The 24,450-nt window shown below is 46.3% G+C and overlaps 1 long non-coding RNA gene across 1 annotated transcript in view; it reads right to left on the bottom strand.

Annotated features, from left to right (window-relative positions):
• Positions 1-24,431, bottom strand: part of LOC311517737 — a 47,918-nt gene extending 23,487 nt beyond the window's left edge. The window contains exon 1 of the long non-coding RNA XR_014710782.1: positions 24,230-24,431. This is a non-coding gene — a long non-coding RNA (uncharacterized lncRNA). The remainder of the gene's footprint in view (positions 1-24,229) is intronic.
• Between the last annotated feature and the right edge of the window lie 19 nt (positions 24,432-24,450).

The following is a 24,450-nucleotide window of genomic DNA, read 5'->3' as shown; positions in this document are numbered from 1 at the left end:
CCAGTGCTATCAAGGTTCCTTCCCCACTCTGAACTCTAGGGTACAGATGTTGGGACCTGCATGAAAACCTCCTAAGCTTATTTTTACCAGCTTAGGTTAAAACTTCCTCAGGGTACAAAACTATTTTACCTTTTGCCCTTGGACTTTATTGCTGCCACCACCAAGCGTCTAACAAATATATAACCAGGAAAGAGCCCACTTGGAAACGTCTTTCCCCCCCCCCCCAAGTCTCCTCAAGCCCTACACCCCCTTTCCTGGGAAAGGCTTGATAAAAATCCTCACCAATTTGCATAGGTGAACACAGACCCAAGCCCTTGGATCGTAAGAACAATGAAAAAGTAATCAGGTTCTTAGAAGAAGAATTTTAATTGGAAAAAAAAAAGTAAAAGAATCGCCTCTGTAAAATCAGGATGGTAAATACCTTTACAGGGTAATTAGATTCAAAACATAGAGAATCCCTCTAGATAAAACCTTAAGTTACAAAAGACACAAAAACAGGAATATACATTCAATTCAGCACAGCTTATTTTATCAGCCATTTGAACAAAACAGAATCTAACGCATATCTAACTAGATTGCTTACGAAGTTCTAAGACTCCCTTCCTTTTCTGTTCCCGGCAAAAGCATCACACAGACAGAGAGAGCCTTTGTTTCTCCCCGCCTCCAGCTTTGAAAGTATCTTGTCTCCTCATTGGTCATTTTGGTCAGGTGCCAGCGAGGTTATCCTAGCTTCTTAACCCTTTACAGGTGAAAGGGGTTTTCCTTTGGCCAGGAGGAATTTTAAAGGTGTTTATCCTTTCCTTTATATTTATGACAAGCGCAGACACGTTTGCCTCACTCTGCAAATGCACAGCTCCAGACACAAGCACCGACTCCATGGGTGCTCCGGGGCTCGAGCACCCACGGGGAAAAATTAGTGTGTGCTCTGCACCCACCGCAGCCAAGCTTCCCCCCCCTCCCCTGAGCGCACCGCTTCTCCGCCTACCTCCCAGCACTTGCTGCTGCGAAACAAGCTCTGGGAAGGAGAGGGGAGGAGCGGGAACATGGTGTGCTCAGGGGAGGAGGTGGGGCCGGGGCGGGGACTTTGGGGAAGGGGTTGGAATGGAGTCAGGGCGGGGCCAGGAGCAGAGTGGGGTCGAGCACCCACTGGCACCAGCGGAAGTTGGTGCCTAAGGGTCCAGCGCTTCTGCTACTGCTAAGTTTCTAAAAGCTGCAGAGACTGAAAACTGTCCAGTTTCCACTGATACATTTCAAATGCCTATGGGCACAGGGGAAATTAACAGGAACCAATTAAAATGTAATTCTGCTAAAGTTTAAAAACCTTGAATAGAGGGAGCGTGGGGAGACATTAAAAAATGAAGGCTATAATGAAGGGGAATTGTATAGTAATTCTAGCTGATGGGTGTGTGTGTGTGTGTGTGTGGAGTAGTGCAGAACAGTGGTTCTCAAACTCTTGACCATCAAGCCCCATTTTTTTCAAAGAAAATGAGCTTAGTACTTCGAGTGTGCTAGGGACAATGTCTCTCTCTCTTTCTTTCTGTTTGTTTAAATATAACTATTAATGAAATATTAGTATATGCAGTTAGAATAGCCTTTACCTTGACTTGTTTCATGACAGAGCTTGTTTCTGTGCAACCAGAATGACTCCGAATGAAACTGAAGAGTGATCTGCCCATCTCCTCACAGGAATGGGGCTTAAGGAAGAACAGGGCTCAAGGAGCAAAAGGAGGGAAACAAAATGGGAGCATAAAGACTCAAGGGGGAGCATCCTCAGCCTTTTCCCTTCTTGAGCTTCTGTCTTCCCAGCCTGATCCCTTGCAAGTCTGTTTTCTCAAAGCCCGGTCCTCCATTCTGTCATCCTCACCATGCTATTAACAAGGCTGTCAGACAGCTGAGTGCTACAGTCTCTCTCTCCTCCATTCTCAGTTTGGCTTCGGGAGAAGGTCTCCCTGTCTCCTGTCCTCGTGCCACAGCAGTAGGATGGTTCCCAATACTACTTAAGGGAAACCCTGCTCTCTCCCCAGCTGGGTGTGAGAGACAAACCTCGGCTGGAGCTAGGAAATGGAACAGAAAATTATTACAGACCGTGCTTAGCAGCTGTGGGGATGGGAGTGATAAGGAGTCATATACCCAGCCAAAAAAACCCCCCCAAACAAGCAGGGTCACCTCAAGCATGGTCTTACCAGAGCTGCTGCTCCCAGATTATGATACACCCACACCCCCTACCACTTTAAGCACTGCATATAGCCATTTGCATTTGCTTATTTTCAAGGCTGTAAATGAACAAAATTCAGCCCCAATCCAGACAGATGCTCTCCTGCCCCCACCACTGGTTCAAGTCCCCATCATTTGGGAAAGCCTGATATAGACACACCCAATCCCTGTAGCAGCTGACCAGAGGCTGGGAGAGAGAAAGTAGGGAAGATCCCTCACCTTTGTATTGGCCATCTGGCTCTGGGAATGACTGGGAAAACAGAAGGAAAGAATGCTCCTCCTGGCACCCTCAAGAGTTGGGTAGGGTGCTACAAATTTATCGGAGGCCTGTATGAAGCCTTCACTGAGATGGCGAATTACCATTTTGGAAGGGGCCACCCCCCCCCCTCCCAAACCTTAATTGTTTATGGCCTGGGCAGAAGAGAGAAGTTGATCTCTTTACCACCAAACCCCGTTTTGGTTAGAGAGCTGGCAAGAAATCCCACCCTCCTCTTATTGGAGGCTGTGAAAGCAGGACCGAGCACCTCCTTTAGAATGGCAAACTGGATATAGGCCACCTGGGCAGTTCATGACCAATCAGCTGGCCCAAACAATCTAAGACTGGGACTTGGAGATAGACTCACAGAGAAGCCTGCTGGAGCAAATCACTTGATCTCAATGTGCTTTACAAAGGAAGTCAGTATCATTATTCCCATTTTACAAATGGGGAAACTGAGGCACAGACCAGCCAAGTGACTTGCTCTGGTCACCCAGCAGACCAGTGGCAGAGCCAGGAATGGAACCCAGGTCACCTGAGTCCTACTCCAGTGTGCTATCCACTAGGCAATACTGTTAGAGCATAGAGAGCCAGGTCCAGCTAGCAGATGGCATGAACCAGGTCTGACTGCTAGGCCCATGAGTCAAGACAATTAGGGAAAGTCCGTTGATCTGGCCAAGTGTTGAAGGGGTGATGCCAGGAGAGGCATAGCTATCTGGTTGCTGACTGGGCCAGAAGAGGAAGGTAAGGCAAGTTGGAACAAATCTAAGAGTATATCTACATAGCAAAAAAAAACCCCAAACTACGGCTGGCCCATGCCAGCCCACTCAGGCTCACTGTTTGGGCTGGAGCTTGAGCTCTTGGGACCCTTCACCTTACAGGATCCTAGAGCTGGGCTACAGCCTGAACCCATAAATCTCCACAGCAATGAATCAGCCCCTCAGCTCGAGCCTGTTAGCCCAAGTTGGCTGGCACTAGCCAGCTGTGAATTTCTTTGCTGTGTAGACATATCCTAAGTCAATGGTGGGCATCCTGAGGCGTGCACGCGGCCCGTCAGTGTAGTATGGTGGCCTGCCAGCAGATTACAGCTTGTTTACATTTATACGGCCACCTGCAGCTCCCAGTGGCCGCAGTTCGCCATTCCTGGCCACTGGGAGCTGCGGAAAGTGGCGGCCAGCATGTCCCGGCAGCATAGGCTGCTTGGAGGACTCACCTCCATTGCTCCACTCTGGGATAGGGCGAATGATTAATCCTTTTTACACCTCTGTGGGGTGGACAGTCCATCACATTCACATATAAAAAATAAATGGTATACAGAAAAGTGGTCAAGGAGATGCTCCTTTTCATCTTGTCTCACAATAACAGGCTAGAAAGGCACTCAGCAAAGCTAAGAAAACAAATTTAAAACAAATAAGATTATTTTACTCAGGCCTTGTCTACAATACGAAATTAAGTCGAATTTATAGAAGTTGGTTTTGCAGAAATCGTTTTTATACAGTTGATTGTGTGTGTCCCCACACAAATGCTCTAAGTGCATGTAGTCGGCGGAGTGTGTCCACAGTACCGAGGCAACCGTCGACTTACGGAGCGTTGCACTGTGGGTAGCTATCCCACAGTTCCCGCAGTCTCCACCACCCATTTGAATTCTGGGTAGAAATTCCAGTGCCTGATGGGGCTAAAACATTGTCATGGGTGGTTCTGGGTACATATTGTCAGGCCCCCATTCCCACCCTCCCTCCGTGAAAGCAAGGGCAAACAATCGTTTTGCGCCTTTTTTCTTGAGTTACCTGTGCAGACGCCATACCATGGCAAGCATGGAGCCCGCTTGAGTGACTCAGCCTGGTCATTTCCCTTTTAAGTTTCGTCTCATGGCGATTGAGTCCTACCGGATGATGGCCAGCAGTCATACTGCACTGTCTTCTGCCGAGCACCCAGGAGATGATAATGGCTATCGGTCATACTGCACAGTCTCCTGCCAGCAAGATGTATAAAGATAGTTGAAGTGGCTCAGAACAAGAAATAGACCAGATTTGTTTTGTATTCATTTTCTCCTCCCTCTCTCCGTGAAATCAACGGCCTGCTAAACCCAGTTTTGAGTTCCACCCTTGAGGGGGCCATTCTATTTCTCACAAAGCCACCCCCTTTGTTGATTTTAATTCCCTGTAAGTCATGTTGTCAGTCGCCCCTCCCTCCGTCAGGGCAACGGCAGACAATCGTTCCGCTCCTTTTTTCTGTGAAGACGCCATACCATGGCAAGCATGGAGCCCGCTCAGATCACTTTGGCAATTAGGAGCACATTAAACACCACACGCTTTATCCAGCAGTATATGCAGCACCAGAACCTGGCAAAGCGAAACCAGGCGAGTAGGCGACGTCAGCGCGGTGACAAGAGTGATAAGGACATGGACACAGACTTCTGTCAAAACACGGGCTCTTGCAATGTGGGCATCATGGTGCTAATGGGGCAGGTTCATGCGGTGGAACGCCGATTCTGGGCTCGGGAAACAAGCACAGACTGGTGGGACTGCATAGTGTTGCAGGTCTGGGATGATTCCCAGTGGTTGCGAAACTTTCGCATGCGTAAGGGCACTTTCATGGAACTTTGACTTGCTTTCCCCTGCCCTGAGGCGCAAGAATACCAAGATGAGAGCAGCCCTCACAGTTGAGAAGCGAGTGGCAATAGTCCTGTGGAAGCTTGCAACGCCAGACAGCTACCGGTCAGTCGGGAATCAATTTGGAGTGGGCAAATCTACTGTGGGGGTTGCTGTGATGCAAGTAGCCGACGCAATCACTGAGCTGCTGCTATTAAAGGTAGTGACTCTGGGAAATGTGCAGGTCATAGTGGATGGCTTTGCTGCAATGGGATTCCCTAACTGTGGTGGAGCTATAGACGGAACCCATATCCCTATCTTGGGACCGGACCACCAGGGCAGCCAGTACATAAACCGCAAGGGGTACTTTTCGATAGTGCTGCAAGCTCTGGTGGATCACAAGGAACATTTCACCAACATCAACGTGGGATGGCCAGGAAAGGTACATGACACTCGTGTCTTCAGGAACTCTGGTCTGTTTAAATGGCTGCAGGAAGGGATTTACTTCCCAGACCAGAAAATAACTGTTGGGGATGTTGAAATGCCAATAGTTATCCTCGGGGACCCAGCCTACCCCTTAATGCCATGGCTCATGAAGCTGTACACAGGCAGCCTGGACAGTAGTCAGGAGCTGTTCAACTACAGGCTGAGCAAGTGCAGAATGGTGGTAGAATGTGCATTTGGACGTTTAAAGGTGCGCTGGCGCAGTTTACTGACTCGCTTAGACCTCAGCGAAACCAATATTCCCACTGTTATTACTGCTTGCTGTGCGCTCCACAATATCTGTGAGAGTAAGGGGGAGACGTTTATGGTGGGGTGGGAGGTTGAGGCAAATCGCCTGGCTACTGGTTACGCACAGCCAGAAAGCAGGGCATTTAGAAGAGCACAGCAGGAAGTGGCACACATCAGAGAAGCTTTGAAAACCAGTTTCATGACTGGCCAGGCTACAGTGTGAAAGTTCTCTTTGTTTCTCCTTGATGAAACCCCCTGCCCCTTGGTTCACTCTACTTCTCTGCAAGCCAACCACCTCACCTCCTCCCTTCGATCACTGCTTGCAGAGGCAATAAAGTCATTGTTGCTTCACATTCCTGCATTCTTTATTAATTCAGCACACAAATAGGGGGATAACTCCCAAGGTAGCCCAGGAGGGGTGGTGGTGGAGGAGGGAAGGACAAGGCCACACAGCACTTTAAAATTATTGAATGCCAGCCTTCTGTTGCTTGGGCAATCCTCTGGGGTGGAGTGGCCGGAGGCACCCCCCCACCGCGTTCTTGGGCATCTGGGTGAGGAGGCTATGGAACTTGGGGAGGAGGGTGGTTGGTTACACGGGCTATAGCGGCAGTCTGTGCTCCGGCTGCCTTTCCTGCAGCTCAGGCATACGCTGGAGCATATGAGTTTGATCCTCCAGCAGCCTCAGCATTGAATCCTGCCTCCTCTCATCACGCTGTCGCCACCTTTCAGCTTCAGCCCTCTCTTCAGCCCACCACCTCTCCTCCCGGTCATTTTGTGCTTTCCTCCACTCTGACATTGTCTGCCTCCACGCATTCGTCTGTGCTCTGTCAGTGTGGGAAGACAGCATGAGCTCAGAGAACAGTTCATCGTGAGTGCGTTTTTTTGCGCCTTCTAATCTTTGCTAGCCTCTGGGAAGGAGAAGATCCTGTGATCCTTGAAACACATGCAGCTGGTGGAGGAGGAAAAAAAAAAAGGACAGTGGTATTTAAAAGACACATTTTATAGAACAGTGGGTACGCTCTTTCACAGTAAACCTTGCTGTTAACATTACATAGATAGCACATGTGCTTTCGTTCCAAGGTCGCATTTTGCCTCCCCCCACTGCGTGGCTAGCCCCCCCACTGTTAGCTACGGAGAGGGGGGAGAACATTTCTGTTCAGCCACGGGCAAACAGCCCAGCAGGAACAGGCACCTCTGAATGTCCCCTTAAGAAAAGCCCTATTTCAACCAGGTGACCATGAATGATATCACTTTCCTGAGGATAACACAGGGAGATAAAGAACGGATGTTTGAACGCCAGCAAACATACACTTCAATGTTTTATTCTACAATGATTCCCGAGTACGTGTTACTGGCCTGGAGTGGTAAAGTGTCCTACCATGAAGGATGCAATAAGGCTGCCCTCCCCAGAAACCTTTTGCAAAGGCTTTGGGAGTACATCCAGGAGAGCTGTGAATGCCAGGGCAAATTAATTATTAAACATGCTTGCTTTTAAACCATGTATAGTATTTTAAAAGGTACACTCACCAGAGGTCCCTTCTCCACCTGGCAGGTCCGGGAGGCAGCCTTGGGTGGGTTTGGGGGGTACTGGCTCCAGGTCCAGGGTGAGAAACAGTTCCTGGCTGTCGGGAAAACCGGTTTCTCCGCTTGCTTGCTGTGAGCTATCTACAACCTCATCATCATCATCTTCTTTGTCCCCAAAACCTGCTTCCGTGTTGTCTCCATCTCCATTGAAGGAGTCAAACAACATGGTTAGGGTAGTGGTGGCTGAACCCTCTAAAATGGCATGCAGCTCATCATAGAAGCGGCACGTTTTGGGCTCTGACCTGGAGCGGCCATGCGCCTCTCTGGTTTTCTGGTAGGCTTGCCTCAGCTCCTTCAGTTTCACGCGGCACTGCTTCGGGTCCCTGTTATGGCCTCTGTCCTTCATGCCCTGGGAGATTTTGACAAATGTTTTGGCATTTCGAAAACTAGAACGTAGTTCTGATAGCACAGATTCCTCTCCCCATACAGCAATCAGATCCCGTACCTCCTGTTTGGTCCATGCTGGAGCTCTTCTGCGATTCTGGGACTCCATCCTGGTCACCTCTGCTGATGAGCTCTGCATGGTCACCTCTGCTGATCAGCTCGCCACGCTAGCCAAACAGGAAATTGAAATTCAAAAGTTTGCGGGTCTTTTCCTGTCTACCTGGCCAGTGCATCTGAGTTGAGAGTGCTGTCTCAAAGCGGTCACAATGGAGCACTCTGGGATAGCTCCCGGAGGCCAATACTGTCTAATTGCGTCCACAGTACCCCAAATTTGACCCAGCAAGGCCGATTTCAGCGCTAATCTCCTTGTCAGGTGTAGAGTAAGGAAATCGATTTTAAGAGCCCTTTAAGTCGAAAAAAAGGGCTTCATCGTGTGGACGGATGCAGGGTTAAATTGATTTAACGCTGCTAAATTCGACCTCAACTCCTAGTGTAGACCAGGGCTCAGTTGATATTTAAATAATCAGTCCTTACATAAATCATTAATCAGTCCTTGTAACTCACTTGTGTAGGACAGAGGCACGCAGCAAAGATTCAAATCCAGTTACATTAATATGAAATGATAGCAACTGCTGTTACTGCATAACATTACAAAGATGATCCAGCCTCCTGCTTTACATCACAAACTGATCTCCAGCTATGACTATGAAGAAATTTCTCTCTGTAGAATCCTATTGGACAAATATACGTGTCTAAATATATGCTTGGGAACCTCTCCTTTCAGATTATGATCGCCCACAAGATACTGAATTAGGTGCACCCTGGGGCTGTTGTTGTATGGCAATTCCTAGTTACGTAACCCTGTCAGTTGCTTTCAAATATCAGCACTTTTTTCAATATATATTAATTGTGAACAGGGACACTGGTCAAATATCATATGATGATGTCCCTGTTCACAATTAAGCCCTGGTTTACACTAGGAGTTTAGATCGAATTTAGCAGCATTAGGTCAATTTAACCCTGCACCCAAGCCTATTTTGTTGACTTAAAGGGCTCTTAAAATTGATTTCTGTACTCCTCCCCGGCAAGGGGAGTAGTACTAAAAATCAACCTCGCTGGGTCGAATTTGGGGTAGTGTGGACACAATTTGACGGTATTGGCCTCGGGGAGCTATCCCAGAGTGCTCCATTGTGACCGCTCTGGACAGCACTCTCAACTCAGATACACTGGCCAGGTAGACAGGAAAAGCCCTGGGAACTTTTGAATTTCATTTCCTGTTTGGCCAGCGTGGCGAGCTGATCAGAACAGGTGACCATGGAGTCCCAGAATCGCAAAAGCGCTCCCGCATGGACTGAATGGGAGAGACTGGGTCTGATTGCTGTATGGGGAGAAGAATCTGTGCAGGCAGAACTCCGTTCCAAAAGACGAAATGCCAATATATTTGCCAAAATCTCCAAGGGCATGATGGACAGAGGCTACAACAGGGACACACAGCAGTGCCGTGTGAAAGTTAAGGAGCTGAGGCAAGCCTACCAATAAACAAAGGATGCAAACGGTTGCTCCGGGTCAGAGTCCTATACATGCCGCTTCTATGATGAGCTGCATGCAATTCTAGGGAGCACCCCTACCACTTCCCAACCACTATCCGTGGACACCTGCAAGGGGGGAGTCTCACGCAACAGGGATGAGGATTTTGGGGATGAGGAGGAGGCTGAGGATAGCGTACAGCTGCAAGCGGAAAATCCCTTCTCCCCGGCAGCCGGAAACTGTTCATCATCCTGAAGCCACGGACCACGAAGCCGGAGAAGGCACCTCTGGTGAGTGTACCTTTTGTAAATATAATACAGGGTTTAAAAGCAAGCGTGTTTAATGATTAATTTGCCTCAAAGACTTGGGATGCATTTGCGGCCAGTATAGCTATTGGAAAAGTCTAACGTGTCTGGGGATGAAGCAGAAATCCTCCAGGGACATCTCCATGAAGCTCTCCTGGAGGTACTCCCAAAGCCTTTGCAGAAGGTTTCTGGGGAGGTCAGCCTTATTCCGTCCTCCATGGTAGGACACTTTTACCAGGCCAAGCCAGTAGCAAGTAGTCTGGAATCACTGCAGAACAAAGCATTGCAGCGAATGGGCCCAGGGTTTGGTGGCATTCAAGCAACATCTGTTCTTTATCTCTTTGTGTTAGCCTCATGAGAGGTGATATCATTCATGGTCACCTGGTTCAAATACAGGAATTTTGTTTAAGGGGACATTCAGAGGTGCCTGTTCCTGCTGGGCTGTTTGCCTTTGGCTAAAAAGAAACCATCCCTGCTGTTAGCCACGCGGTGGGGGGAGGCCCGTTCATGCTGAGCTGTTTGCGTTTGGCTGACAGGGATCTTCCATGATACTAGCTATGCGGTGGGGGAGGGGTGTGAAGCAAACATCCCAGAGAATTGGGGTGGGGGGGCGGGGTTTGGGCTGTGCTGCACATTCACCCTAAAACCATAGCCCCTCCTTTTAAATGGCCAACCCAAAGGGCTTTGCTTGGTATGGGAAAGGAGGGCACTGCCGTTTGAAACCGTTCCCACATGTTATGAAGGTTGAAGAAGCCGAAACCCTTTGTCTTACCATGATTGCCTGCAAGCCGAATTCTGTTGCCCAGCCGAGCATGTGTGATGTCTCACACCAAACTGGCAGGCACTCAATATAAGAAGCAAAATGTGACCTTGTACCAAAAGCACATGTGCTATGTAATGTGAATCACTTGATTCAGTGTGAAATAGTCTTCCCTTTGTTCTCTAAAATGTATCTCTTTAAATACTACTCTCCCTTTTTTCCTCCCGCAGCTGTAAATGTTTCTATGTTTCCCTCCCCCCATCATCTCTGTCCCAGAAGCTAGTGCAGATTAGAAGGTGGAAAAAAACGCACTCACGATGAAATGTTCTTAGAGCTCGTGCAGTCCTCCCACCCTGAAAGAGCTCAGCAGAATGCGTGGAGGTAAACAATGGCAGCAGGAGCACAGACCGCCGCTGCAGCCCCTGTATAACCACCTGCTCTCCTCCAAGTTCCATATCCTCATCACCCAGATGCCCAAGAACAGGGGGTGGAGGGGGAAGGCTATGGGCACCCAGACACTCCACCCCAGAAGATTGCCCAAGCACCAGAAGGCTGGCATTCAATAAGTTTTGAACTGTAGTGTGGCCTTGTCCTTCCCTCCTCCCCTCATGCACCCCTCCTGAGCTACCTTGTGAGTTTCCCCCCTATTTGTGTGATGAATTAATAAAGAATGCATGATTTTGAAACAATAATGACTTTATTGCCTCTGAAAGTGGTGATGGAAGGGGGGAGGTCAGTTGGCTTACAGGGAAGTAGAGTCAACCAAGGGGGCGGGTTTTCATCAAGGAGAAACGAGCAGAACTGTCATACTGTAGCCTGGCCAGTCATGAAACTGGTTTTCAAAGCTTCTCTGATGTGCAGGGCGCCCAGCTGTGCTCTTCTAACTGCCCTGGTGTTTGGCTGTGTGTAATTGGCCACGAGGTGATTTGCCTTAACCTCCCACCCTGCCATGAACATCTTCCCCCTTACTCTCACAGATATTGTGGAGCACACAGCAAGCAGCAATAACAATGGGAATATTGGTTTCACTGAAGTCTAACCAAGTCAGTAAACTGCGCTAATGAGCTTTTAAACATCCAAATGTACATTCTACCACCATTCTGCACTTGCTCAGCCTATAGTTAAACTGCTCCTTACTACTGTCCAGGGTGCCTGTGTATGGCTTCATGAGCCATGGCATTAAGGGGTAGGATGGGTCCCCAAGGGTAACTCTAGGCATTTCAACATCCCCAACGGTAATTTTCTGGTCTGGGAAGTAAGTTCCTTCCTGCAGCTGTTCAAACAGACCAGAGTTCCTGAAGATGTGAGCGTCATGCACCTTTCCCGGCCATCCCATGTTTGATGTCGGTGAAATGTCCCTTGTGATCCACCAGTGCTTGCAGCACCACTGAAAAGTACCCCTTAAGATTTACATACTGGCTGCCAAGGTGGTCCAGTCCCAAGCCAGGGATATGCGTTCCGTCTGTCGCCCCACCACAGTTAGGGAACCTCATTGCAGCAAAGCCATCCGCTATGACCTGCACATTTCTGGGAGTCACTACCCTTGATAGCAGCAGCTCAGTGATTGCGTTGGCTACTTGGATCACAGCAGCCCCCACAGTAGATTAATCACACAAAAATAGATTTTTTGCTCTGCTCAGTTTTTCCTTTTTATGTATAACAAATTAAAGATAGATTCCAAAGTCCTCTTAGAAATAATGTTCTTGGAGGCTTTTTCTGCCCTGCAGCTATTCCATCATTATAATGCTATCATGTCACTAACATTGCTCCAGTGCAGAATACCAGGAATGATTTGACAGCGCAAAAACACTGTTATTCAAAACAGCTTGTTAAGCCACTGACATGAAAAGGAAGGTGGAAGAGTGCATGCTTTTTTTTTTTTTTTTCCTTCTTCTCTTTCTTAGTATCAAATCAGTTTAACTTTGAAATGTACTAGTTAAGCTCCTGTCTTACCTGGTAGCTAACTTTTAGGGCCAATTCTGTCCTACACAACTCCACTGTTCCAGTCAAGTTTCATAGGGGATAAACCAGGTCAGAACTGGATCCTTAGGCTAAAGTTTTAAAATATGGTACCTAAAACGAGGTGCATAAATAGGTCACCTAATTTCTGGAGATCCAAAGCACCAACAAATTCCACTGAAGTCAATTGAAACAACTAGTCTATCAGCACCCCTGAAAATCAGCCCACTTTTTTATGTTCCTAATTTTAAGCACCCACATTTGAATATGTTGGACCTAATGTCTCCAATATACTTAAAGAACAATGGTTTCTTAAGGAGACAATAGATTCTGAAAATAAACACTGAGTTTCTTCCTTGAATATATTGATTAGTTTGCCTGTGGACTCTATTACAATTAGATTTCACAAGAACAATTTGTTCCATTATAAGAAATAACAATGAACCATTGTGGTTTTGCCCAAACAGAGAAAATGCTGATAGCTTAATAGTCTGACATTTTTTCCATTTAGTACAGTTTTAAAACATTTCTCTTAGTAATTTTGTCTGAGGCAGGACTCTTGTTCTATACCTGGCCCCAGAGTTCCTGACTTTGGGGGAAAATGTTTTGTTTTGCTTACGTTTTCCCCTTTTTTCTAGAAAAACTGGAATAATACTTCCCTCTCTCACAGGAGTGTTTGGTTCAGATATAAAGGTTGGAGTTGCATCCAAACTTTAGCCAAGTTTAGTGGGGATTCAGTGTTTTGGTTTCTCTAGTTATGAGATTTAACTAAGGCCCCGTCTACACTGGCAAGTTTCTGAGCAGTAAAGCAGCTTTCTGTGCTGTAACTCCCAAGGTGTACACACTGCCAAGCCATTCAGTGCGTAGAAACTGTGTCGTTGTAGCACCCTAAAAAAATCACCCCGATGAGAGGCGTCGAGCTTTCTCCGCTGGGGCTCCAGCACTGCAGTGCCAGTGTAGACACCGTAGTGATTACAGAGCTGCGATTGGCCTCTGGGAGGTGTCCCACAATGCCTGTTCTCACCTCTTTGGTCATCGGTTTGAACTCTACTGCCCTGCCCTCAGGTGACCAACTGTCATCCCCACCCCATACATTCCTTGGCAAATTTGAAAGTCCCCTTCCTGTTTGCTCGGTGATGCGTGCAGTGATCTCAGCACATCTTTCCGGGTGGCCATGCCTGCTCCATGCACCAGGCGATCCCCCGCTTGAAGCACTGCCAAGCCTCTGGACCTCATTGGTATTTGGGAAGAGGAGGCTGTGCAGTCCCAGCTGCACTCCAGCCATAGGAATTACGATACCTACAGACAGATTTCACTATGCATGATAGAAAGGGGCCATGACCGGGACAGATTGCAGTATAGAGTAAAAGGGAAGGAGCTGCGGAACGCCTTCCACAAGGTGTGGGAGGCAAACCACCATTCCGGTGCTGTGCCTATGAGCTGCCGGTTCTATAAAGAGTTGGACGCAGTACTGGATGGCGACCCCACCTCCACTGTGAAGGACCCTGTGGATACTTTGTTGGCTCATGTGCCAGTTGAGAGTGGACTGAGCCAGGAGGAGGACATCTTGGAAGAAGAGGGAGAGGGGGAGGAGGGGGAGGATATCTTGGATGAAGACGGGGAGGGGGACGAAGAGGGGGAGGATGACTCGGAGGCCAGAGATGCATGCAGCCAGGAGCTCTTTTCTACCCCTAGCCAGTCACTTCGTGAAGCACAAACAGGAGAGGAGGCCCCTGGTAAATGGATCTGATTTTTGGAATTGCTGAAGTGATTTGTTGGGGGAAGGAGGGGTGTAGAAAGCAGGTCTGTCTCTCACCACATGCCTAGTCTGAGCGGCTGAACAGACTGTTGATAGACTCCCTCATTTCATGGGAATCTCCCACAGAGAGCTCCAGGAAACACTAATGGAGATACTGGACAATCTGCTGCTGCAGGTTCCTTGGCAGAGCTGCTTTGTTTCTTGCCCCATTTGTTTCTTGCCCTGCTCTGTTTCTTGCCCCATTAACGGTAACTTTCCCACACCACTTTGCCATGACCGGGGTGACAGGGACACCATAGGGGCCAGGGCGGTAACCGCAGGCTTGATTCCCTGCTCACCCTCTGCAACAAGATCTTCCATAATGATCACATCCTGTGAAAAGTATGGGGACAGAATGATTATCAGGCTCCCCCTTATAGTGCTAGCTCTCCCCAAGAGCCACGTGCCCAGTGTACAGCAGGGTCCGGGAACAGTGATTTACCCTGCCCCTGTGGCTACTCACCATTTTGGGGGGTCTTGTGGCTCATGTGTGCTTGCCTGAGGTCAGCCAATTAGTGACAGGTGTGTGAGCACTGGCTGTGTTTTAAAGCACTTAATGAGTGTTGTCCGTGTTGCAAACAATACTGCTTCTGTAAAATGCTGCACTTAAACTTCACAGAGATGACCTTGGGAGCACAGCCTCCGTCTTTGTTATCGGTGGCAGAACGGCTGTGCAGAATTAAAAGCGGCCATGAAGAACTAAAGAGGATTTTCTCCGTGAGGTTATGATGCACTCCACTGCCGAGAAACAGGAATTGAAGGAGTGGTGGGACAGTGAGAAGAGGGACAGAAAGGAGAACGCGGCACACCAGAAAGAAGTCACGGAGTGGCTCATAAATGTTATGGAGCGCCAAGTGGACACGCTCCAGGCGGTACTAGCTGTTAGGATATAGATATTCAGGCCTGTCTGCAAAGGCCTGTACTTTAAGAATTTAGGTGTATTCTTATCACTTGGCTAGTTCCAGAGGTATAAAAGAAAGAATCAAAACCACGGTCTGCCAATGTAAGGGCCTTCTCTTACTGTGACAGTTTGTGGCCCTGTGCTTAGGCTCAGGCCTTTGGCTAAGCAGCAGAGGCAGCCATAAGCTGGGAAGCGAACGGTCACATCCTCACATTCCAAACTAGTCACATTAAAATAAGGTGCTATTGGGCTGTTAGGCACTATCAGGACAGGACTGTATTCCTATCACCTCCAGAGAAAGGGAAGTGCCTAGAAAATGTAAAAGGAAACTTAGTTTGATAGCATCCTGTCTGGCAAGAACTCACTTATCAATAGCTGGGATGTGAAATCCTCACTTCTGTGTTGTCTTGTCATTGTAGTTCCCACTTTGCTATTGTTTGTCTGTATAATCTCTGTCTGGTTCTGTGATTGTTCCTGTCTGCTGTATAATTAATTTTGCTGGGTGTAAACTAATTAAGGTGGTGGGATATAATTGGTTACATAATCATGTTACAATATGTTAGGATTGGTTAGTTAAATTTCAGGAAAATGATTGGTTAAGGTATAGCTAAGCAGAACTCAAGTTTTACTATATAGTCTGCAGTCAATGAGGAAGTGACGGGGTGTGGGTGGGGGTGGGCATGGGCATGTGGGTGTGGGAAATGGGAGCAGGGAATGGGGGTAAGAAAATTGGAATCATGTTTTGCTAAAGGGGGAAATGGGAACAGGGAATGGGAGTAAGGAAGTTGGAATCATGTTTGGCTAAGGGTAGGAATGGGAACGGACACACGTGTAAGGCTCTGTGGTGTCAGAGCTGGGAAGGAGGATACTAAGGAAGGAAACTGGAATTATGCTTGCTGGAAGTTCACCCCAATAAACATCGAATTGTTTGCACCTTTGGACTTCGGCTATTGTTGCTCTCTGTTCATGCGAGAAGGACCAGGGAAGTAAGTGGGTGAAGGAATAAGCCCCCTAACACTAGCTCTTCAAACCAAGCAGCTCTGCACCTGTCCTCCCCTTTAGCTGTTGTCACAAAACTCTTTCCCATACACCCCACCCCACACCACCAACACACTGTTAACAACCTCCTTGCTCCACTCTCTACCCGCAGCATTCCACTTCTCAGTCCTCACAGTCCAGCACTATGGATTCCTACTACCCACTGCAGTCATCACCCATCCCTCTGCAGTTTGGCTCTGCTGAAGTACAGCACCCACTGCATTGTACTCCAAAGGAGAAGGTTGGGTATGATCCCTGGACATACACAAATCTGTAGTCATCCCGGGACCCCTCATCCTCTGTAGACCTTACCTTCCCCTTTCCCACTCCCTGCTGATGAATTTTTTCGTCTGACTCTCTCCACCAATTGTTGTCTTTTAATAAAAGAATTGTGTTTGAAAGCAATCTTTATTCTATTAAGTGAAAGCAAAAAGAGCACTGCAAAGCAACATACAATTATGTTAAGGCCACTTCTTGCATCATGCACACCAATCACTGCCTAGCATTACAAGTACTGCAATCCCGAGCACAGCAACAAGTATTAGTGGCTTTCAGCTTCAAATTGCTGCTTCAAGGCACCCCTGATCCTCATGGCCGTGCACTGTGCCCCCTGGTTTCTAGCTGTTCAAATTCAGCCTCCAGGCACTGAGCCTCTGCAGTCCAGCCCTGAGTGAAGCTTTCACCCTTCCCGTCACAAATATTATGGAGCGTACAGCACACGGGTATAAGCATAGGAATATTGTCATTGGCCATATCCAGCTTCCCATACAGGCATTGCCAGAGGGCTTTTAAATGGCCAAATGAATACTGAACAGTCATTCTGCACTTGCTCAGCCTGTTGTTGAACTGCTCTTTGCTGCTGTCAAGTTGCCACATGTATGGCTTCATAAGCCACGGCATTGAGGGGTAGATGCGGTCTCCCAGGCTCACAGTGGGCATTTTGACTTCCCTTACGGTAATCTTCTGGTCCAGGAACAAAATCCCTGCTTGCAGCTTCCTGAACAGGCCAGTGCTCCAAAAGATGCGTGCGTTATGCACCCTTCCGGACCAGCCTGCGTTAATGTCTGTGAAATGCCTATGGTGATCCACAAATGCCTGGAGAATCATTGAGAAATAACCCTTGTGATTAATGTACTCGGTGGCTAGGTGGTCTGGTGCCAGAATTGGAATATGTGTGCCATCTATTCCTTCTGCAGTTAGCGAAGCCCAGTTGTGCAAAGCCATCCACAATGTCATGCACGTTGCCTGCAGTCATGGTCTTTTGGAGCAGGATGCGATTAATGGCCCTGCACACTTCCGTCAACACGACTCCAAAGGTCAACTTTCCCACTCCGAACTGGTTAGTGACCGATCAGTAGCGGTATGGAGTAGCTACCTTCCACAGTGCAATCGCCAAGTGCTTCTCCAATGGCAGGGCAGCCCTCATTCTCGTGTCCTTGCACCGCAGGGCTGGGGCGAGCTCATCACAAAGTCCCATAAATGTGGCTTTCCTCATGCGAAAGGTCTGCAGCCACTGCTCGTCATCCCAGACGTGCATCACAATGTGATCCCACCACTCAGTGCTCTTTTCCCAAGCTCAAAAGCAGCATTCCACTGTGGTCAGCACCTCTGTGAATGCCACAAGCAATCTCATGTCGTAGTTACTTCATGTGGCGAGATCAAGGTCGCACGCCCCTTGCCTTTGCAATTTAAAGAATAACTCCACTGCGACTCGTGCCGTGTTAGTCAGAGCAAGCAGCATACTGGTTAGCAGTTTGGGATCCATTCCTGCAGCCTGAAAGAGGCATGCAGTATACAAACCATTGAAAGATGGTGCCAAATGCGGACAGAAGCACAGGGATTGCTGGCATGCAAAGCAATGCATCACGGGACCTTGGGACTGGACCCAGGATGCCCCACGAACCCCTCCTCGTTCCCACAAGCCTTAGCAGCAAAAGAGAAAGAGGTGCTCTGTGGGATAGCTGCCCAGAGTGCACTGCTCCAAATACCGCTGCAAGTACTGCAAGTGTGAACACACAACAGCGGTTTTCCTTCTGTGCTCTTTGAGCAGCACAGTAACTGCCAGCACTGTAACTTTGCCAGTGTAGAAGTTCCCTAAGGCTCAACTGTTCCCAGCCCTGATCTGCAATGGGGAGAGAAGGCACAGAATCACTCCCTCTTCCCTGGCACAACAGCAGCCCTTGTACTCAAGGATTGCTCCAGATTCATGCCACTGCTACTGCTACCCTTTCTAGAGCTGTGCAGAGCAGGCCCTCACAGAGCCAAGCTGCAGTAGTGGTACAGAAGCAATGTTCCTATCTGCTCCTCTAGGCATTTTGCCTTCCTGAAGATACAGGCAATGCAACTCCCCGTTCCCCTCCACTACCGGTTCTGCTGTAATGTAACAATTGGAACCCTTAATGCCTGTGAAAAGCTTTGGTATCCTCCAATGAAACATGCTATCCAAGAGAATATTGGATGGTATTGTTAAACAACAAAGTTATTAAGTTACTTAAAGAAATTCCCTTTTAGCATTTAAAAACAAAGTAACATTTACTTTTTATAGTGTTAATGTGCCAAGAATGTAATTATACATCTAACAGACTTTAATCTAATAAACCCACTGAGAACTTCCTCTTCAACCATTACAGTAGAATGGTCCCTAACCTTTAATGTCATGTCACTTCACTACAGCAGTTGATGGCAAAATATTTTCTTCAGGACCTCTGAAAAATGAAATGAAGTATATAAACAGGGGCCAAACCTCATCTGGTGTAAATTGGCTTAGCTCCACTGACTCTGATAGTTATGCTGATTTACAGCAGCTGAAGCTCTGACCCAAGATGCTGACCTCTTCTTAATAAATGCTTGGACTCTCTGTAACAGTTTTATGTTCATGTATGCATTTTTCAGGGTCTATTGTAAGAACCTGGTTTTAATAGTCAACTGGCTCAGTAATCTACTATTTAGAAAACAGATTTACTCAAGCACTATCTGGTCCTCTGCTTGCATATAACCTAGGTCTTAATTATGAGATGCAAAACTGCAAGGCCATTTAGTATTATTAATCCATGGCTAAAAATAGCCAGATTCCCTGGCCTATTTTTAGATGAAACATTTAACTGCATGTTTTTTTGTCAAATAAAGAGCTAATTTCTATAAAAGGTACAACTGATCTCACACTACATGCTTCCTACTGCATACCAAATGCCAGATTCTCAGCTGTTGTACACTGGCATATATAATTCCACTGATTTCAATAAAGTGATGTCAATGTGCACAAATGAAAACTGTGTGTGTGCCTTGTACACATACCTCTTTAACATTAGGGCTGAGCTAACAATTTGAAATCACCAATTTAATACTATTTTCCATTTTGATTTACAGAAACTTGCTCAGTGTTAGAAACTGAATGTGTCATGCAAACATTCATCAGCATATGGATTGCTTGCAAAGTGTACTCTGCAAGCACTGTTGAATAATCAACATTTGTGATACATTTCAGTTACCTGATTGGATGGGAGTAACTCATCAAATCGGGTTTCCAGAGCAAATATGAGAATAAATTTGAAATTCACTATCTACCAATATTCTGCAGTATTGACTTAAGATTTTCTGTTTTGGCAAATGTTCTACTTAAAGAATGTACATCTAGCTCATTGTCTACATCCCTGCCAGTAAACTTGCTCACTAGCACGTGCATAGAGAACAAACACAAATGCAACTATACTTGACTATAGCTTCATATACAATGTTGATACACACATTGTAAAAAGACAATAATGTTCAGTAGATTGTTTTCAAATGATACCTCACAAGGCATACTTGTACAAAATATATCACTATATAAAAGTGGTGAACCTGGGGTACAGGGCGTTACATGGGTAGGGCCCTACCAAATTTGTGGCCATGAAAAATGTGTCATGGACCATGAAATCTGGTCTTTTGTGTGCTTTTACCCTATACTATACCGATTTCATGGGGGGGGGGGACCAGCATTTCTCAAATTGAGGGTCCTGACCCTAAAGGGAGTTGCATGGGGGTTGCAAAGTTATTTTAGGGGGGTTGCACTATTGCCACCCTTACTTCTACACTGCCTTCAGAGCTGGGTGGCCACAGAGCGGCAGCTGTTGGTCGGACGGCCAGCTCTAAAGGCAGTGCCCCACCAGCAGCAGCGCAGAAGTAAGGGAGGCAATCCCATACCATGCCATCATAAAAACATAATGGTTCCAATGCTAAGAGAAAGTTACCCAGTCCTGATTTAGCATGGCAGAATAGTCTGATATTTTGCTAGTTGAGAAGAACTTCATGCTATTTAACTGTGAAATATATTTCAAATAATGTTTAATTAAAATTTCCTTTCAGAACCTCTTGCTGGCAACATCTATCTTGCAGAAAAATGGCATTTTTTGTGATAAGTGGAAGCCCAATATAACAGACTGCAAAACCAGTTTCCATCAATTGTCAGTATGGTACTGATTATTTATTGGATTTCCAAAGCACAAATTGGAGTTATGCCCTTGAAAATCTCTCCTGTTGACATTAAATAACAGGTCAAATTCATTCCTGGTATAATTTCACTGGTGTCAGTGGATTTACACCAAGGATGAATAATGTAAACACCAAGGTTCAGATTATTAAACCAGTAGCAAAGCAAAATTGGAACTGTCACAAATGATGTCCCTATCCACTAGACCAGTGTTTCCCAAACTTGGGACACCGTTTGTGCAAGGAAAGCCCCTGGCGGGCCCGGCCGGTTTGTTTACCAGCCATGTCCGCAGGTTTGGCCGATCGCGGCTCCCACTGGCCGCAGTACACTGTGCCCGGCCAGTGGGGGCTGTGGGAAGTGGCGGCCAGTATGTCCCTCGGCCTGTGACACTTCCCACAGCCCCCATTGGCTGGGCACAGCGAACCGCGGCCAGTGGGAGCTGCGATCGGCCGAACCTGCAGACGCAGCAGGCAAACAAACCGGCTGGGCCCGCCAGGGGTTTTTTCTGCACAAATGGCATCCCAAGTTTGGGAAACACTGCACTAGACCATCCTTATGATTGCTGTAGAAATGCAAAATATTATTAAAACCAGTTGTTTGGCTTGGCTAAAAAATGACAGTATGAATTAACATTGCTTTTAATAGCAGAATCTTGTGCCAGCACTGAATCACATTCAAGTAAATCGGGCACCATGATGATGTCATAGTTTGTCACGAAAGTCATGACCATTAAACATTCAGACTTAATAATATTTCATCATAGAACTGCATATACAGTAGAACCTCACTTAGGAACACTTCAGGGGACTGGAGGTTGTTCATAACTCTGAAATGTTTGTAATTCTGAATGAAATGTTATGTTTCTTTCAAAAGTTTATAATTTATCATCGACTTAGTACAGCTTGAAAACTTTACTATAGAAAAAAAACCATCTTAATTTAAACGAAACAAGCACAGAAACAGTTTCTTTACCTTGTGAACTTTTTTTTTAAAACTTAAGTTTAACACAGTACTGTCCTGTATTTGTGTATGGGGGGGTTGGGTTTTTTTTTGTTTGTTTTTTTGTTTGTTTTTTTGGTCTTGTCTCTGCTGCTGCCTGATTGTGTACTTCAGGTTCCAAATGAGGTGTGCGGTTGACCAGTCAGTTCGTAACTCTGAGGTTCTACTGTACTTTCAGTAAATCCTAGAAAATGTTCAAAAGAGCATTCGTAAAACAAAAGAAGTTTAATCAGGGAGAAGTTTCTTTAGTTACATTACCTCCCTCCCCCATTTCTTCTAGAACAGAAGAATGCCCTACTGGGTCAGACCAAAGTTCCATCTAGCCCAGTATTCTGTCTTCTGACAGTGGCCAGTGCCAGGTGCCTGAGAGGGAATGAACAGAACAGATAAACATCAAGTGATCCATCCCCTGTCGCTCATTCCCAGCTTCTGGCAAACAGAGGCTAGAGACACTGTTCCTGCCCATCCTGGCTATTAGCCATCAATGGACCTATCCTCCATGAATTTACCTAGTTCTTTTTTGAACCCTGTTATGGTCTTGGCCTTCACAACATCTTCTGGCAAGGAGTTCCACAGGTTGACTGTGTGTTGTGTGAAGAAATACTTCCTTTTATTTGTTTTCACACAATGCACAGTCAACCTGCGGAACTCCTTGCTAGAGGATGTTGTGAAGGCATTCTAACAGGCATTTCTTTCAATACTAATGTAATTCTAGGTCAGACTTTAAAAACACAGCGTTTGAACTCATTTTAACTCTAAAAATTTGCATCATGATTTCTTGTGTGCTCTATCTGAAACAAGAGCTTTAGTCTCTTATAATCCATTCCTCCTCCCACTATGAAGGCTTAATCCTGTATATCAGTCTGTTGTCATGGAAATTATTGAAACATTAAAAATGTTGGGTTGAGGCTTCAATACAGGATCACGCAAAAGGAAATGACTGGCAGACAAGGAAGGTTCACTTAAATGTGGTTTAAATATAAGTAAGTGAAATATACAGGAGTATTGTACACACAAATTTATCCTAGAGAATATGCGCTTATGTATTGCAGTTTTCATTCCCAAGGTGAAAAATCCCATCTTCAAATAGGCAATTGCAATTTAAATGCTGTCATCACAGTGCTGGCTCTTGCAGATGTTTCCATTCGTTAGTTTACACTGACCTCTAGGGGATGGCATCCTCTGATATATTTCAGAGGCTATTTTTTATACATATAATATAGAATAGCATTATAAAAGCTTTAGTCCTTATTCATCAGGTTTGGAGCCAGGGAGAGTAATTTTTTTCCATCTCAGAAACTTTACCTTACTGCTTAGTGAGACACAGACATTATTTTTATATGGATGCAAGAGAAATGTTGTATAATTCCCTCAGCCACTAAGCCTCTTGCCACTTAAAACAACAAATTAATTAAGTTTGAGAACTCAGCTGCTGAGGGCAGGAACCAATTAATACATATATCAACTGCTTATGTAAATTATAAGGAAATGATGGCTTTAACATTTAAGGGCCATATGCCCTAATAAGAAGGTGCAGAATGAAAGCAACTCAGGAGAGTCACTAGCCTCTCCCTTTTGGGTTTCCATGTATTGATCCATCCTGACCAACTGTGAAGGTATAAAGGATACCTTTCCTATGGAGTCAGAGGCCTGCAGTTGGCTGGCTGATTAGACCCCTCTGCTGCACCTCAGAAAAGAGCTGGAAATTAAGTGGTTGATGCTCATAAAAGAGGGCAGCAGGAAGTGAAGGTGGGAGATAGTAATGCCCTCTGGAAAGCTGAGGGGTCTGGGGTTGCGTGCCCAATGGACTGCTGCTGAAGCAACTGCAGAGAGGAATTGCTCCAGAAACCAAATGGACAGCAGGGGGACCATGTGAAGTCCTTTTATTACTGAGATTCTGAGGTAAGAGCTAGGACGTTTTGGGTTGCTGAACTTACTGGTGCAAGGGACAGACTTGGAGAAGGGACTACTCAGCCTACCCAGACTTTGAGGGAGGAGTCTGTGAGGTTTTGATTTCTTTTGAAAGGTAAGGGGCCAGGCAATTACAGATGCCAAATTAAACAATATTCTCAGATTTTAAGACCAGAAAGGATCAGAATGACCTCCTGCATAACACAGACCATAGAACCTCACCCAATACTTTTTATTTGTTAGTTTTGTCTAGAGAAACATGCAACTATTCAGTAATCAATTTTTTTTTATTTTGGGGGAAAACCACATCACACATGGTTTATTCCCTATACAGTTCATTACTCCATGTTTCTAGATACTCTATTAAAAACTAAAAGATAATTCCTTCTGAACCTTTTTAACAATGAAGTCAAATCTGTCCTATTTATCAATAATCAAACAAATTTTACAAATGCAACGGTTAGTCATTGGTAGGTGCATTTAATATTAAATTTATGGTTGCCAAGTATTTAACTATGCTTTGTTTGTTCAGCTGTAATCAGACACACAGTTGGACCTGGATCCTACATCGCGTTGGACAGAGGTGGATTTCTGTGCATATGTGGAGCTCACTGCAAGACTGGAACCTGTTTTCATTTTCCCCTAAAAACTTCCCATATTGTCTGAAATCAGGCCTCTCCCTTTAGACAATTTTCTTTTCCATTATTATGAATTAATTTCTCACATGTTAGCAGCTGTTAGATTAGTGAACCCAAAAGGACCACTAAACCCAAAAGGAAAGGGACAAGGAACAACATCACACCTTGTACCTGAAGATAGGGAAGAACCAGCTAGAGTAGGCTGCTGGGCACGTGCAGGAGACAGGGTGAGGGACTGGACGGCACAGAGCTGTGCCAAGAGCAGGAACCCTCAGCTGCGGTTCATGGTTGTCTGCGTCCCCCGCCGCCAAGCTCCCACCACATCACAGCCTTCCCTCCTCAGCTGGAGCCCCAAGCCCTTCCCAGAGCTCCTCCCACTGCGCCC

The sequence above is a fragment of the Lepidochelys olivacea genome (genome assembly GCF_965140295.1).
Source record: "Lepidochelys olivacea isolate rLepOli2 genome assembly, chromosome: 3".
Classification (NCBI taxonomy): Eukaryota; Metazoa; Chordata; order Testudines; family Cheloniidae; genus Lepidochelys; species Lepidochelys olivacea.
Note: the sequence above shows the minus strand (reverse complement) of the source record. Positions and strands in the feature narration are given on the sequence as shown.